Raw genomic sequence first — 7,844 nt, 5'->3', positions numbered from 1 at the left:
TAAATCAATCTAAGAATAATGTAAAACAACAATAACATCAAAAAGGTGCAAATGAAACGGAGAGAATGAATTTGAAGGGAAATTAAGCTCAAAACATGGTTTAAAGATCACTAATCATCTTTAAGTCGATTAATGCGCTTTACTCTAGTTAGAAACTTAACAATGGCTGGATGAGCAAACTAGCCTCATTTGGAACTCCTTGGGCTTCAGGGAAACGAATGGATTTATGTGGGCGAGCTTCAATACGATGAATGAAGTTAAAGACAGATTTCTTGGTGCCATTTCGTCCAAACCAAGAACTGAACTACGAGGGTCAGGCAGGTGTGTACACGAAGAAGTTTCCCTTGAGGAAAAGGTCAAAAACGGCGAGGCTAAGGGCGGAATTGTACGAATGCACTAGAAGGTGCACAGATCTTCCGATTCGTAGTCAATTGGAAATTGACTTGGCTTTGGTCCTAGTGATGTGTGATACATCGAGGCTAATCTTCTAAATCAATCTAAGAATAATGTAAAACAACAATAACATCAAAAAGTGCAGATGAAACGGAGAGAATGAATTTGAAGCGAAATTAAGCTCAAAACATGCTTTAAAGATTACTAATCATCTTTAAGTTGATTAATGCGCTTTACTCTAGTTAGAAACTTAACAATGTCTGGATGAGCAATCTAGCCTCATGTGGAACTCCTTGGGCTTGAGGGAAACGAATGGATTTATGTGGGCGAGCTTCAATACGATGAATGAAGTTAAAGACAGATTTCTTGGTGCCATTTCGTCCAAACCAAGAACTGAACAACGAGGGTCAGGCAGGTGTGTACACGAAGAAGTTTCCCTTGAGGAAAAGGTCAAAAACGGCGAGGCTAAGGGCGGAATTGTACGAATGCACTAGAAGGTGCACAGATCTTCCGATTCGTAGTCAATTGGAAATTGACTTGGCTTTGGTCCTAGTGATGTGTGATACATCGAGGCTAATCTTCTAAATCAATCTAAGAATAATGTAAAACAACAATAACATCAAAAAGGGCAGATGAAACGGAGAGAATGAATTTGAAGCGAAATTAAGCTCAAAACATGCTTTAAAGATTACTAATCATCTTTAAGTTGATTAATGCGCTTTAGTCTAGTTAGAAACTTAACAATGGCTGGATGAGCAAACTAGCCTCATGTGGAGCTCCTTGGGCTTGAGGGAAACGAATGGATTTATGTGGGCGAGCTTCAATACGATGAATGAAGTTAAAGACAGATTTCTTGGTGCCATTTCGTCCAAACCAAGAACTGAACTACGAGGGTCAGGCAGGTGTGTACACGAAGAAGTTTCCCTTGAGGAAAAGGTCAAAAACGGCGAGGCTAAGGGCGGAATTGTACGAATGCACTTGAATGTGCACATATCTTCCGATTTGTAGTCAATTGGAAATTGACATGGCTTTGGTCCTAGTGATGTGTGATAAATTGAGGCTAATCTTCTAAATCAATCTAAGAATAATGTAAAACAACAATAACATCAAAAAGGTGCAAATGAAACGGAGAGAATGAATTTGAAGGGAAATGAAGCTCAAAACATGGTTTAAAGATCACTAATCATCTTTAAGTTGATTAATGCGCTTTACTCTAGTTAGAAACTTAACAATGGCTGGATGAGCAAACTAGCCTCATTTGGAACTCCTTGGGCTTCAGGGAAACGAATGGATTTATGTGGGCGAGCTTCAATACGATGAATGAAGTTAAAGACAGATTTCTTGGTGCCATTTCGTCCAAACCAAGAACTGAACTACGAGGGTCAGGCAGGTGTGTACACGAAGAAGTTTCCCTTGAGGAAAAGGTCAAAAACGGCGAGGCTAAGGGCGGAATTGTACGAATGCACTAGAAGGTGCACAGATCTTCCGATTCGTAGTCAATTGGAAATTGACTTGGCTTTGGTCCTAGTGATGTGTGATACATCGAGGCTAATCTTCTAAATCAATCTAAGAATAATGTAAAACAACAATAACATCAAAAAGTGCAGATGAAACGGAGAGAATGAATTTGAAGCGAAATTAAGCTCAAAACATGCTTTAAAGATTACTAATCATCTTTAAGTTGATTAATGCGCTTTACTCTAGTTAGAAACTTAACAATGTCTGGATGAGCAATCTAGCCTCATGTGGAACTCCTTGGGCTTGAGGGAAACGAATGGATTTATGTGGGCGAGCTTCAATACGATGAATGAAGTTAAAGACAGATTTCTTGGTGCCATTTCGTCCAAACCAAGAACTGAACAACGAGGGTCAGGCAGGTGTGTACACGAAGAAGTTTCCCTTGAGGAAAAGGTCAAAAACGGCGAGGCTAAGGGCGGAATTGTACGAATGCACTAGAAGGTGCACAGATCTTCCGATTCGTAGTCAATTGGAAATTGACTTGGCTTTGGTCCTAGTGATGTGTGATACATCGAGGCTAATCTTCTAAATCAATCTAAGAATAATGTAAAACAACAATAACATCAAAAAGGGCAGATGAAACGGAGAGAATGAATTTGAAGCGAAATTAAGCTCAAAACATGCTTTAAAGATTACTAATCATCTTTAAGTTGATTAATGCGCTTTACTCTAGTTAGAAACTTAACAATGTCTGGATGAGCAATCTAGCCTCATGTGGAACTCCTTGGGCTTCAGGGAAACGAATGGATTTATGTGGGCGAGCTTCAATACGATGAATGAAGTTAAAGACAGATTTCTTGGTGCCATTTCGTCCAAACCAAGAACTGAACTACGAGGGTCAGGCAGGTGTGTACACGAAGAAGTTTCCCTTGAGGAAAAGGTCAAAAACGGCGAGGCTAAGGGCGGAATTGTACGAATGCACTAGAAGGTGCACAGATCTTCCGATTCGTAGTCAATTGGAAATTGACTTGGCTTTGGTCCTAGTGATGTGTGATACATCGAGGCTAATCTTCTAAATCAATCTAAGAATAATGTAAAACAACAATAACATCAAAAAGTGCAGATGAAACGGAGAGAATGAATTTGAAGCGAAATTAAGCTCAAAACATGCTTTAAAGATTACTAATCATCTTTAAGTTGATTAATGCGCTTTACTCTAGTTAGAAACTTAACAATGTCTGGATGAGCAATCTAGCCTCATGTGGAACTCCTTGGGCTTGAGGGAAACGAATGGATTTATGTGGGCGAGCTTCAATACGATGAATGAAGTTAAAGACAGATTTCTTGGTGCCATTTCGTCCAAACCAAGAACTGAACAACGAGGGTCAGGCAGGTGTGTACACGAAGAAGTTTCCCTTGAGGAAAAGGTCAAAAACGGCGAGGCTAAGGGCAGAATTGTACGAATGCACTTGAAGGTGCACATATCTTCTGATTCGTAGTCAATTGGAAATTGACTTGGCTTTGGTCCTAGTGATGTGTGATACATCGAGGCTAATCTTCTAAATCAATCTAAGAATAATGTAAAACAACAATAACATCAAAAAGTGCATATGAAACGGCGAGAATGAATTTGAAGCGAAATTAAGCTCAAAACATGGTTTAAAGATTACTAATCATCTTTAAGTTGATTAATGCGCTTTAGTCTGGTTAGAAACTTAGTAATGGCTGGATGAGCAAACTAGCCTCTTGTGGAACTCCTTGGGCTTGAGGGAAACGAATGGATTTATGTGGGCGAGCTTCAATATGATGAATGAAGTCAAAGACAGATTTCTTGGTGCCATTTCGTCCAAACCAAGTACTGAACTACGAGGGTCAGGGTGGTGTGTACACGAGGAAGTTTCCCTTGAGGAAAAGGTCAAAAACGGCGAGGCTAAGGGCGGAATTGTACGAATGCACTTGAAGGTGCACATATCTTCCGATTCGTAGTCAATTGGAAATTGACTTGGCTTTGGTCCTAGCGATGTGTGATACATCGAGGCTTATCTTCTAAATCAATCTAAGAATAATGTAAGACAACAATAATATCAAAAAGGTGCAGATGAAAGGGAGAGAATGAATTTGACGGGAAATTTAGCTCAAAACATAGTTTAAAGATTACAAATCATCTTTAAGTTGATTAATGCGCTTTAGTCTAGTTAGAAACTTAACAATGGCTGGATGAGCAAACTAGCCTCATGTGGAGCTCCTTGGGCTTGAGGGAAACGAATGGATTTATGTGGGCGAGCTTCAATACGATGAATGAAGTTAAAGACAGATTTCTTGGTGCCATTTCGTCCAAACCAAGAACTGAACTACGAGGGTCAGGCAGGTGTGTACACGAAGAAGTTTCCCTTGAGGAAAAGGTCAAAAACGGCGAGGCTAAGGGCGGAATTGTACGAATGCACTTGAAGGTGCACATATCTTCCGATTTGTAGTCAATTGGAAATTGACATGGCTTTGGTCCTAGTGATGTGTGATAAATTGAGGCTAATCTTCTAAATCAATCTAAGAATAATGTAAAACAACAATAACATCAAAAAGGTGCAAATGAAACGGAGAGAATGAATTTGAAGGGAAATTAAGCTCAAAACATGGTTTAAAGATCACTAATCATCTTTAAGTTGATTAATGCGCTTTACTCTAGTTAGAAACTTAACAATGGCTGGATGAGCAAACTAGCCTCATTTGGAACTCCTTGGGCTTCAGGGAAATGAATGGATTTATGTGGGCGAGCTTCAATACGATGAATGAAGTTAAAGACAGATTTCTTGATGCCATTTCGTCCAAACCAAGAACTGAACTACGAGGGTCAGGCAGGTGTGTACACGAAGAAGTTTCCCTTGAGGAAAAGGTTAAAAACGGCGAGGCTAAGGGCGGAATTGTACGAATGCACTAGAAGGTGCACAGATCTTCCGATTCGTAGTCAATTGGAAATTGACTTGGCTTTGGTCCTAGTGATGTGTGATACATCGAGGCTAATCTTCTAAATCAATCTAAGAATAATGTAAAACAACAATAACATCAAAAAGTGCAGATGAAACGGAGAGAATGAATTTGAAGCGAAATTAAGCTCAAAACATGCTTTAAAGATTACTAATCATCTTTAAGTTGATTAATGCGCTTTACTCTAGTTAGAAACTTAACAATGTCTGGATGAGCAATCTAGCCTCATGTGGAACTCCTTGGGCTTGAGGGAAACGAATGGATTTATGTGGGCGAGCTTCAATACGATGAATGAAGTTAAAGACAGATTTCTTGGTGCCATTTCGTCCAAACCAAGAACTGAACAACGAGGGTCAGGCAGGTGTGTACACGAAGAAGTTTCCCTTGAGGAAAAGGTCAAAAACGGCGAGGCTAAGGGCGGAATTGTACGAATGCACTAGAAGGTGCACAGATCTTCCGATTCGTAGTCAATTGGAAATTGACTTGGCTTTGGTCCTAGTGATGTGTGATACATCGAGGCTAATCTTCTAAATCAATCTAAGAATAATGTAAAACAACAATAACATCAAAAAGTGCATATGAAACGGCGAGAATGAATTTGAAGCGAAATTAAGCTCAAAACATGGTTTAAAGATTACTAATCATCTTTAAGTTGATTAATGCGCTTTAGTCTGGTTAGAAACTTAGTAATGGCTGGATGAGCAAACTAGCCTCTTGTGGAACTCCTTGGGCTTGAGGGAAACGAATGGATTTATGTGGGCGAGCTTCAATATGATGAATGAAGTCAAAGACAGATTTCTGGGTGCCATTTCGTCCAAACCAAGTACTGAACTACGAGGGTCAGGGTGGTGTGTACACGAGGAAGTTTCCCTTGAGGAAAAGGTCAAAAACGGCGAGGCTAAGGGCGGAATTGTACGAATGCACTTGAAGGTGCACATATCTTCCGATTCGTAGTCAATTGGAAATTGACTTGGCTTTGGTCCTAGCGATGTGTGATACATCGAGGCTTATCTTCTAAATCAATCTAAGAATAATGTAAGACAACAATAATATCAAAAAGGTGCAGATGAAAGGGAGAGAATGAATTTGACGGGAAATTTAGCTCAAAACATAGTTTAAAGATTACAAATCATCTTTAAGTTGATTAATGCGCTTTAGTCTAGTTAGAAACTTAACAATGGCTGGATGAGCAAACTAGCCTCATGTGGAGCTCCTTGGGCTTGAGGGAAACGAATGGATTTATGTGGGCGAGCTTCAATACGATGAATGAAGTTAAAGACAGATTTCTTGGTGCCATTTCGTCCAAACCAAGAACTGAACTACGAGGGTCAGGCAGGTGTGTACACGAAGAAGTTTCCCTTGAGGAAAAGGTCAAAAACGGCGAGGCTAAGGGCGGAATTGTACGAATGCACTTGAAGCTGCACATATCTTCCGATTTGTAGTCAATTGGAAATTGACATGGCTTTGGTCCTAGTGATGTGTGATAAATTGAGGCTAATCTTCTAAATCAATCTAAGAATAATGTAAAACAACAATAACATCAAAAAGGTGCAAATGAAACGGAGAGAATGAATTTGAAGGGAAATTAAGCTCAAAACATGGTTTAAAGATCACTAATCATCTTTAAGTTGATTAATGCGCTTTACTCTAGTTAGAAACTTAACAATGGCTGGATGAGCAAACTAGCCTCATTTGGAACTCCTTGGGCTTCAGGGAAATGAATGGATTTATGTGGGCGAGCTTCAATACGATGAATGAAGTTAAAGACAGATTTCTTGGTGCCATTTCGTCCAAACCAAGAACTGAACTACGAGGGTCAGGCAGGTGTGTACACGAAGAAGTTTCCCTTGAGGAAAAGGTTAAAAACGGCGAGGCTAAGGGCGGAATTGTACGAATGCACTAGAAGGTGCACAGATCTTCCGATTCGTAGTCAATTGGAAATTGACTTGGCTTTGGTCCTAGTGATGTGTGATACATCGAGGCTAATCTTCTAAATCAATCTAAGAATAATGTAAAACAACAATAACATCAAAAAGTGCAGATGAAACGGAGAGAATGAATTTGAAGCGAAATTAAGCTCAAAACATGCTTTAAAGATTACTAATCATCTTTAAGTTGATTAATGCGCTTTACTCTAGTTAGAAACTTAACAATGTCTGGATGAGCAATCTAGCCTCATGTGGAACTCCTTGGGCTTGAGGGAAACGAATGGATTTATGTGGGCGAGCTTCAATACGATGAATGAAGTTAAAGACAGATTTCTTGGTGCCATTTCGTCCAAACCAAGAACTGAACAACGAGGGTCAGGCAGGTGTGTACACGAAGAAGTTTCCCTTGAGGAAAAGGTCAAAAACGGCGAGGCTAAGGGCGGAATTGTACGAATGCACTAGAGGGTGCACAGATCTTCCGATTCGTAGTCAATTGGAAATTGACTTGGCTTTGGTCCTAGTGATGTGTGATACATCGAGGCTAATCTTCTAAATCAATCTAAGAATAATGTAAAACAACAATAACATCAAAAAGGGCAGATGAAACGGAGAGAATGAATTTGAAGCGAAATTAAGCTCAAAACATGCTTTAAAGATTACTAATCATCTTTAAGTTGATTAATGCGCTTTACTCTAGTTAGAAACTTAACAATGTCTGGATGAGCAATCTAGCCTCATGTGGAACTCCTTGGGGTTGAGGGAAACGAATGGATTTATGTGGGCGAGCTTCAATACGATGAATGAAGTTAAAGACAGATTTCTTGGTGCCATTTCGTCCAAACCAAGAACTGAACAACGAGGGTCAGGCAGGTGTGTACACGAAGAAGTTTCCCTTGAGGAAAAGGTCAAAAACGGCGAGGCTAAGGGCAGAATTGTACGAATGCACTTGAAGGTGCACATATCTTCTGATTCGTAGTCAATTGGAAATTGACTTGGCTTTGGTCCTAGTGATGTGTGATACATCGAGGCTAATCTTCTAAATCAATCTAAGAATAATGTAAAACAACAATAACATCAAAAAGT

The sequence above is a fragment of the Carya illinoinensis genome, chromosome 14 (genome assembly GCF_018687715.1).
Source record: "Carya illinoinensis cultivar Pawnee chromosome 14, C.illinoinensisPawnee_v1, whole genome shotgun sequence".
Classification (NCBI taxonomy): domain Eukaryota; kingdom Viridiplantae; phylum Streptophyta; class Magnoliopsida; order Fagales; family Juglandaceae; genus Carya; species Carya illinoinensis.
This window is presented reverse-complemented; position numbering follows the sequence as displayed.